Source organism: Plutella xylostella, chromosome 21 (assembly GCF_932276165.1).
Source record: "Plutella xylostella chromosome 21, ilPluXylo3.1, whole genome shotgun sequence".
Taxonomy (NCBI): domain Eukaryota; kingdom Metazoa; phylum Arthropoda; class Insecta; order Lepidoptera; family Plutellidae; genus Plutella; species Plutella xylostella.
Window position 1 is genome coordinate 3,174,774 of NC_064001.1, and position 7,879 is coordinate 3,182,652.

The 7,879-nt window shown below is 38.2% G+C and overlaps 2 long non-coding RNA genes across 2 annotated transcripts; one reads left to right on the forward strand and one right to left on the reverse strand.

Moving 5' to 3' along the window:
* The first annotated feature begins 4,493 nt into the window (after positions 1-4,493).
* Positions 4,494-5,852, forward strand: LOC125490173. Its single transcript, XR_007267525.1, has 2 exons — positions 4,494-4,633; positions 5,792-5,852. It is a non-coding gene; the product is annotated as an uncharacterized LOC125490173 (long non-coding RNA).
* On the reverse strand, positions 4,984-5,927 carry LOC125490172. Its single transcript, XR_007267524.1, has 2 exons — positions 5,790-5,927; positions 4,984-5,270 (listed from the first exon to the last, which is right to left on the reverse strand). It is a non-coding gene; the product is annotated as an uncharacterized LOC125490172 (long non-coding RNA).
* Between the last annotated feature and the right edge of the window lie 1,952 nt (positions 5,928-7,879).

Here is a 7,879-nt window from a genome sequence, read left to right on the forward strand (position 1 = left end):
CAAAATTTACATATGTACTGCGATGTTCACCTATTTGGAGACACCAAAATTTACTTAATAATTTGGATGCGATGATCAGAAACATATTAACCGAAATCCTAAATTGCCAACTGGATAACCGCAGCTGGGCCCAGGCATCGCTGCCGATACGGTTCGGCGGCCTGGGCATCCGCTCGGCGTCCAGTGTGGCCCTCCCGGCGTTCCTGTCCTCGGCACACAGTACGGCTGGCCTCTACGGAAAGATAATTTACCCATCGCTTGGCGATGCAGAGGTCACCTACTTGGCCGAGGCCAGGAGCGCCTGGTCAGATATCGCCGGCCCACAACAAGATGTCCCTCGACTACCGGAATCCCAGAGACTGTGGGACGAGCCGATCTGCAGGCAGGTTCAGGAAAATCTCTTAGAAACTGCCACCAGCCCTGCAGACCGCGCCCGCCTCATGGCTTCTGCCGAACCGGAGTCGGGACATTGGTTGAGGGCCCTTCCATCTGCGAGTGTGGGCACACTGCTGGACCGCAACACTTTTAACCTTTCTGTCTGTTTGAGACTAGGCTGTAAGACCAACGAGCCACATCGCTGCCGTTGCGGGGACCCCGTCGACCAGCTAGGCCACCACGGCCTCTCCTGTCAGCGGAGTGCCGGCCGATTACCCCGCCACGCGGCCCTTAACGACGTCATACGTCGGGCCTTTGCGAGCGCTGGAATCCCCGCCATTCTGGAGCCAACCGGCCTTGCGAGAGACGACGGGAAGAGGCCCGACGGTATGACCGTAATGCCCTGGAAGTACGGGAAATCCCTAGTCTGGGACGCCACATGCACCGACACAGTGGCCCCCTCCCACATCCAGGGTAGTGCCGCGGCGGCGGGCACGGCGGCGGCTGCTGCAGAAAACCTCAAACGGCGCAAATACAACGGTCTGTCTGACAGCTACATATTTGTGCCGTTTGGGGTTGAGACCCTGGGGCCCTGGGGACCCGAAGCGCGACGACTAGTAAAAGAACTTTCGTCGCGCCTGGTCGAGGTATCAAGGGACCAGAGGGCTGGCAGCTATCTCAGCCAGCGCATCAGCCTGGCTATACAGAGAGGGAACGCTGCCAGCCTCCTCGGAACCATCCCAGGCGACGGCAGCGAACTAAAAGAAATATTCTACCTTTGATAAACTCCTGTTTATTAAGGGTAGAATATTTCCAGGCCACGATATTATTATAAGTATTTTATATTATTATCTTTTTTATTTGTAAAATATATAGATAGTTTAGTAGGTATAAGTTAAGTAGTTAAATTTATTTTATGTATGTGTACAAATGAACAATTAATCAATAAGTAATTAGTTAATACGATTAATAATATGTATGTAGTTATGTGAAGCGTGCAAACGGATGGTACTACAACATATAAGATTATATTACAAACACACGCTTGATCGCATTAACACCGCAATAACAGATATACTCGAGATAAGTATAGATATGCGACTACGTATAGCGTTTTATACTTAGTAAAGATAACTAAAATGATCACTTCGTTGAATACCTTTCTGAAGTGTAATAATAAATGGCCGAATAAATGAAGTTGGTTGGAAGAAATTGCTTCTTGGCAATAAGCCCGACTTTGTATACACTACTTTTAAATCCATTTTTTGTAACTGTTTATACAATAAAGTGTTAATAAATAAAGAAATCATACAAATTATTTTTGTATTAATGAATTTATGCTTAACAAAGATACCTAAGTAGCTTTGTAACGGTATGACCGACTGACAGATATCATAGGTCCATAAGTTCAAGCATCACGGTATGAGTAAACTCATGTCACAGAACTTTGCAGTAAAAAAAGGAAAATTCGTGGGACTTGCCGTGATCACTGCCTACCTATACTGTAGTAATTATTTTTTGCCACAAAACGGAAACAATCTTTTTGTGATTTTTTAATCAAAATACTATTAAACAAATAAACTTTAGCCAAAATAAATGGTTTCATTACGAAATCAATAATTTTTGCTGGGAAGTACCTAGGTCTAGGTCATATTTGTCATTATGTTTCATTTCATAACTTTGTTTTTAAATTAATTTAAATAAAAAGACACCCCAAGATTTTAATAACCCTGTAAAATATACGTATAAGTAAGTGCAACGAGTAACGAGTGCTTGGCCGAGGTTACTGTCTCGCCACTCTACTAGGTAGATGTAATCAGGTTATATACGTACATACGTGTTTGATTGTTACCGTGTAAGCAGACACAAAGTGCTGCCAAGCATTTCAGGACAGACAGATTACGTGCCTGGCCGGCCCAGTGGCGCGGGGCAATGTGCGGCGTCGTCACGGACATCGGACCCCTACCATGAGTCTACAGAATAAGTAACTCCTTTGCTAGGAGTGGAGAAGGAGCAGGGGGGCTATTCTCTAAATCGACGAACGAACGAACTAGAATTTGTCACGCCAGATAGAGTGGTTAGCGCTACAGTTTTGTTTTTCCGAAGCTTCGAAAGCTCTGCTAACCACGGCTCTATCTCGTTGTATTAAACGTGCCGATTGCACGACAGCTCTCGTTAGTTCGTTTTTCGTCAGTATAGAGTAACCTTCAGCATCTACGCCACTCCTTTATACGCGCGTTTTTATCGCTTGAATCGCTTCAAAGGCGTGTATAGGCGTTTCATGGGCTTGTAGGCAATGCCGAGTTGCACAAAGTAACTTCACGTGACTTTCAGACTTCAGGTGACGTGCTCCTAATTCATGGTATTTTCGGTATGTTATTTACTGCCTGTATTCATGGATTTACTGGTAGAAACTCGTGGTAGGGTTGCAGTCCGGAGGAGAACTACTCGAATGGACAATATCAGGCACGGCTCGCTAAGTATCGATGGTGATCTAAAGCCTTTGTTTTACCTACGCCTCGGCAAATTACTAGGAATTATGTGCAGTGGTCGCCACTGTGAAGTACTTACATGAAGCTACCAGATTATATACAGGGTGCCAGTTTACCTCAGCGATTCCAAATGAAAGGGAAGTACCGTAAATAATGAAGATGGTAAATACACATCATTGCATCCAAAGAATGTTTTGTCGCGAGAATCGAACCCGCTCAATCAGACAAAATAAAAGTGAGAATATACATGGTTACGTTTTTACTCTACCAATCGAAAGGTTCAACCGTAATAGTAGTTTTCATCCAAGTAAAATACCTAGCATCTTAAAAGGAAAAACTCTTTAATAATTATTCTTTTTATCACAAGATGTGAGAATCCTTTTATTGCTAGCAATTTTACGTTTAATTTCCCTAGAGCATGAAATTTTAATGTTTTAATTAAAGTTTTATTTGATTGGTTTAATTGACAATCTGTTGACTATGGATGCAGAGGTTATTAGTTCGATATAATTATATTAATTGAGCTAAACTAAAGTAAAAAACTGCATAAACAATTTAAGAAATGAATTTGACAATGGGACCAAGTGCGAGTCGGACTCGTGTATAAAGGGTTCCGTATTATTATTTTTACTATACATAAATAGTACAGACTGTTTGTTGTTTTGACAAGGTACAGTACAAAAGTGTATAGCTATACCAACTTATGAAGCAGACCGTACTTTTGCCACCTTTGTTTTCCATTGTCTTTATGAGATATAGAGCTCGCGAGCCAAAGTAAAAACACAAGGATATTACCTAATTATTATTTAAATAATGTATTGTAACGTAAATTATTTTATTTTAATACATTTTATTGTATTGTATGTAGCTAGGTACAGTTATAACAGTTTGAACTATGTTGATTTAATCCTAATAAATAAATAAACTTATACTTGTAACTTATAAATATTTGTATTTAGAATACAATCTAGTTAATATTTGTAGTGCTATTGTGCTCGGCAGCACCTAACAGCTGGATCAACAACCGTTGCATCAGACTGACGCAGTGTGTTGCGTCTGTAGGTAGGGATATTAGATTAATTGTGATGCAACTTGCAATTCGAGCTCCAGACAGTTCGGCGTAAACTAGGCGCTCCTGTTGCCGCCTCGACAATTACACTATACACCTACTCGTGCTGCTCAATCTAGGTGTGTTCGATGCATAAACATAATATTACACATCACATTTATATTAAAAAGGGGAGATTTTGTTAGTATTTAGGTGACTACAGCTGTTTACTCCCCGAATCTTCTTTTAGACTAAATTAATGTACATAAGTTTAATTGGGACGTAAATAAAAGTATCAACTGTAAACTTTTATGCGTAAAAGTACATAAAAAATATATTCCAGAAAATTTACATGTTTATGTAGCTATGTGTACAGGGTCGAATTTTCAACCGACAATCTCTTGTGGGCAAGTCAATGTACTTGTGCAAATATCTCCTCGACATGAAACGATCCGATCCGATCGATGAAAGATGCTCAGCATGACACTATGACAGGCTACTGATGAAATAACACACAGTTGAATCTTCTTAGCGTGTCTGGTCTAGGGTAGTCACCACCAAAGGATTAGCCAGGGCCTTCGACCATTTACAACCCTAGACGGACTCATCTCATACATCGCCTACATAGTAAACAGGCCAATATTTTATTACTTTTTTACGTGACTGTACTGTCATTCCCTTCTGTCATGTCATTGAGTGCATGAAAAAGTGTGGCAACGTAAGTAAAATTCTACTAAGTTGGTAGAAAATTCATAATAATGTGGTGATATTTTTAGGGAAATTTAAATTAGTTAAAATACGTTAATAGTATGATTTATCCGACTCACCCGAGTTACCACCGCACCACTCGCTTTTTACAGCGTATTTATTACAATTATTTGTCGACTGTCAAAATATTATTTCACAAATGCTCGGTCACTGAGGGGAAGAAATGGCAAAATAAACACTCTAGATGGTTTTTCAAATTTCTAGCGCTTTCTTCAGACTTAGCTGGTAATACAAATAATGCCTGGAATGTGGAATTTAAATATTGTAGGTAGCTGGTAATAAAAGGTGTTGCAAAAAGGGTATACATTGTTGCATTATTATTTATTTTGAATTCATTGACCAGTTTGACACGACCTCTCGAATGTCTAGGATAAGAATAATGCCTGGGAATCTTACTTTGCTCGGTAACACTCCCTTTTTCAGTCTTCGGAGTCCTGTCTGATTTTTTGTGTAATATATGTAGATCTTTGTGGTGGAAATGATCAGAGCAGATCACTGTGGATTTTGCTGGTTTCCAGTAGTCCTCTCCACGGCTTTTTCTAATTATTTCTACCCATTTGCTTCTTATAATGGGATCATTCGGTATCCTGATAATACATGTATATTAGAATTTAAACTGTAAGTCATAAAATTACCTTTTGTACCTATAATAAAAATTATGATAGCTTTAGTTGTGTAAAAGTTTACGTTTTGTCGAACACCATTTCGCCTCAGCGGAAACTATCACGAATATTTAGACATTATGATCTAGGTATACAGTTGACAAAAGAATAGCGAAACTTTTTCGTTTTCGTAAATCGCAAAACCAACAACCATAGAAACGCAGAAAAAAAATGATTTTAATACATGCGTAGGTTTTGCAAATTCCATCCATTATTAATGAATTCAAGGTAGGTATGTGCCTAATTTCAATTTTGAGAATCCAATCACGAAACTATTTATGGTACACTTGTCATGTCGACCGGGTGTCGATAGGACATTCAAGCGGTTAATATAAATTATACTCACTTTTTGGTATATTTATTTTCAAGAAAAAACTGGCAACACCGAAGAAAATTATATCAATATTTACTTTCTTAAATTATTTATATTAATACATTACTTACAGATGGTAGGTGACCTTGTGTGTCGTTTTTAGTCGACCTTTGTAATTTCTGCACACGTTTAAAGCACATACACGCATTTTAAAAGGACAAAATCGAAATTAATGCCAACTGTCAAATATGTGTAGCACCGGCGATGACACAATAGACACTGTAGAGCGAAATTTGTAACGGGGGCAGTTTGCCCCAGTTTATGTATGGCAGCAATGGCTTCTTCTAAGGGGAATCTAGGGTTGTATATAATCAAAGGCCAGGGCCTTTAGTACGGGTTTTGCAATTTACGTAAATGAAAAAAGTTTTGGTTTTCTTCTGTCACCTGTATTCATTATCTGTCAAAAGTTTCATGATAGTTTCCACTAGAGGCGCCACTTTGTATGCGAGAAAACTGAAACTTTTATAGTTTTCGTCAATCTGTCAAACCTGTACTAGACCTCCTGGTCTAGGGTAGTCACCACCAAAGGATTAGCCAGTCATAGTAAGATTAGCATCAGTCACTTGGATGGTCACGGTGCGGACGCACAGGAACACGTCACTCGGCACCTTTCAAGTACGTAACACGCTATTTTCGAAACACAAAAGCACCCATTTTTTATAAGAGGTGTTATAAAATTAACGTATCTGTGGTAGCGTATCTCCCAAACGGCTGAATCGATTTTTTGTGTTATATTTTATTAAAATCATAGTCATAGGTACCTAATGTTATATTTTATTAAAATCTTCTTTCAAGACTTTTAGTGTGGAATGTCAGGGGTTTTTAACGTTGGTTAGGCTATTGTATCACCACCTTTGATTTTCCATGTATGCATATCGAAATTGAAACATAGAGGTATTTGGTTCAAAGGTAATAAAATAAACCTCCGGGCCCTATCTTCAGTACAATGCCTATTGTTGGTTATGCTAACAACTGAAAGCTGAACAAACATTGATACATAGACCTGACAGCTCTATGTATGTTGAGTCGAGGTCAAAGATACCTACGTGATTAGTTTAACTGTGTATTGATTTTAAAATTACTTGGTTACAGGGTTAATAATAAAATTATTGAGTATTCGTGTTTAGTTGGTGATTATGGCTATTTCAAACAATATGATAAGGATAAAAATAAATTTAAAAAAACTTATGCTCAAACTGATCACATGTATTTCCCCAACAAAGTAAAACTTAGCCAAATCCTACGAAAACATGTAACTATTGTATTGTTGCAAAACAATATTCAAAAAAAAATATTTATTTACACACCATGTAAGCATAGACAAATATTATACAGTGAGAAACATTACATAAAAGATGGTAGGTACAAGTCGTCCATACTAAATGATGACATTAGGTATTTCGCATGGAATTTCAGTGAAGTCCACACTAGGCTAAGCCTGTGTCGTGGACTTCGGTAGGCAGATATAACCAAAGTAATTTGTTATGCGCTAGGTGGTACACTGTTGTGTAAAAATAAAATAAAAGGAACAAAATTCTTTAAATTTTAGGTAAATAACTTATTATAAAAAAATAAATTATTATTAAATATGGAATACTTGTTTTGGTCATGTGGATTTTTAGTAAGGGAATTAGGTACAATGTTTTCTAAAATTTCCGAAAGTGAAACATAGTTGCTGAATATGGTTTGGCTTTACTACTTATAACACTTTTGCACCGCTCTGTATAATCCTTACTAATATTATAAATGTGAAAGTAACTGTGTCTGTCTGTCTGTTACTCTTTCACGCCAAAACTACTGAACAGATTTGAATTAAATTTGGTATACAGTATACATAATATGGTCTAGACCATTGGTACTCAACCTTTTTTATATAAGGGCCACAAACACGTTTAAGTCATGGTGTCGCGGGCCGCAAGCAAATTTTTTTTTCAACTATTATAGAGCGATCTAAACTATCGAATAATAATATAAAAAAACACGTGCATATACTTCTCTGTGTAAAAAGTATCGGGATTATATCCATAAAACAAAAAAAAAATATTGTTATTCATCCAAATTTATTTTATCACCTTCAAAGTAAGCTCCTTTAGAAACGATAAATATACGCCAACGAATTATCCAATCATCACTAAAAAAATTAAACGCTGTTTCCAGAGTT